Source organism: Anneissia japonica, unplaced genomic scaffold (genome assembly GCF_011630105.1).
Source record: "Anneissia japonica isolate Jap-2015-1 unplaced genomic scaffold, ASM1163010v1 scaffold1776_len382430_cov169, whole genome shotgun sequence".
In the NCBI taxonomy this organism is placed as follows: Eukaryota; Metazoa; Echinodermata; class Crinoidea; order Comatulida; family Comatulidae; genus Anneissia; species Anneissia japonica.
The window spans coordinates 116,094-118,373 of record NW_022713301.1 but is presented as its reverse complement, the minus strand read 5'-3'; positions in this window follow the sequence as shown (position 1 = coordinate 118,373).

Genomic DNA, 2,280 nt, shown 5'->3' with positions numbered 1-2,280 from the left:
ACCGGAGCCCAGCATACTGTCGCCGGAGTACCTGCGTGTACGCGGTAGTGGTGGTGGTGGTGACGCTGTCTCGACAACAGGAGTGCGCATTTTTCATGCTGCTGCTTGGTTTTTTCCATCCTTGGTCTGCCTGTTTTTGAAGGCTTAATTTATCAAATTATTTATTTATTTATTTTCTATTTATTTGTTTATTCATTTATTTATATTTATTAACTTATAATAAATAAAATTAAAACAAATATTTTGATTAATATAGGCTCTTTTTTAAATTCATGGTCCTACCTTTTTTCGGCGCCTTGAGACGATTTTATTGTGGAAGGCGCACTACAAATATCCCACCATTACCATTACCATTACCAATTCAATTTGGCCAGTGAAGAAAATTAAAATAAACATAAAAGTAATAAAAGTTCGATATTTAAAACATAATAAAAGTTCGATGAATATACTTTTTCAATAAAGTGAAGACAAAAATGCAATCCTTTGGTAATGTGCACGGGGTGGTTTGAAAATGAGCAAGATGATGTACTCATGGATGGAATGAGTGCCAAAAATTGATCACTGGGTACTTTTCGTGATCCTGTTTTTCACTGTTATTATAACCATAGAGAAAATAGAACATTTTCTCTATGTTATAATATAAGCGCGTTATGATTTACACTCTATCTCATATTTTAAATTAAACCCTGTAAACAGAACTATAAGAAAAACTCCCAAGATTGGTATTCTTATTAGCTCTGTTAATTTAATATAGCAGCGCAGACGAAGTAAAAACTTTACCTCCATAGACATGTTGAAAAAGACTGCATAGTCCTGCAGATGCCTGATTTATGACCCATGGCAGAAGAAGCCCATTGATAAATCATAGAGGTAAGCACAACCAAATGTACATTATTTTGCACACGTCCACGGCATTGGGTTTATCGTCAATAACATTCGTAAGCCTGCTTACTTTACATGATAACAGCTAATGAACCAAAAAACAGTGCTTATAAAAATACATTTCGATTGTCCTGCAAACAATTCAAGTCATACAGGACTCTATACCGCCAAAGTTCTGTCTCTGTATTGTTCTTGATCATTGTGTTTCGTCAGTAGCCTTCTTTTCAAATCATACAATGCATCACCTCGAATTTTGTGCCGCTGTTCCGTCTCTGTACTTTGTTCCGTGATTAGTTAATAGCATTTATTACTTTACATTAGTAATAAAAAGTTGATGTATCAACAAACAGTGCTCATAGAAATACATTTCGCTAGTCCTACATGCGTAGGCCTGCTGTGTGTGTGTGTGTGTGGGTGTGGGGGGGGGGGGGTGTGGAAAACTTTGACTGACGACTGTGAACTGATGACAGATCCACACAGAAATTTCCCGCCACCCAATTGGGTCCGACCGCTGGTGTAGGCCTGTACAATTTAAAAGTAGGCCCCTATAATTTTAATTGCAAATAGACCTATTTTAGCTGAAAGAGTTTCACCCAGATGTATAATGATTGCTTTCAACTCGGCTGAGATTATCCTTGGCCCGTCAGATCAACTCTAAAAATAATTTGGCCCTTCAAACGAATTGATTAAGAACCAGGCCATAGACCCTGTTACAATTAAAGTAAGTAGCCTAGGCTGGCCCTGTTATGATAACTGCACTAAATCACGAAATGGAGCAGCGCTGCCGCTTTCGATACTATCATGGCAAAATTGTAGGGACTTTTTTTTAGTTTACATTTTGTGGTAAATTGGTTTTTAAATGTATATCATTTGGAATTTGCCTTTTCATAGCGAACACAGAAATTAGCCAGTATGTGATACACTTTCTGTTTACGGTGGAAATCTCGTCAGATTGAAGTTCTTTTCACAATCTCGATCGCGTTTAAAACGGAAAATTCTAGCGCATGCGTAGAAGCAACGTAATTTTGGGCACGGTGGCTCAAGGTTGGCAGGGCTTGTTTCCGAAAGGGCCAAATGCGATGACGACAATGATGATGATGATGACGGATGGTGGAATGATGATGACTTATGCAGTGGCATGGCTTGAGGGCTCCATTCATGTTTGGTGAACAATTTTTTGTTGGCACCTGGATGCGTTCAGGAAATAGATGCTGGCAACCTGTAGAGCTGCTACTTCACCCCACCTCCGCTCCACCATAGTTGGGCCTGAGCAGCGGTGGCTCCACAAATTGGCCGACAAGTAATCCGATGTGTCTGACTGAGGGGTCCGAACCAAGGCGACGAAGCCGTATAAAAAAAATCCCTGTTGGGTTCATGGGAGGAGTTTTCATTGCTTAA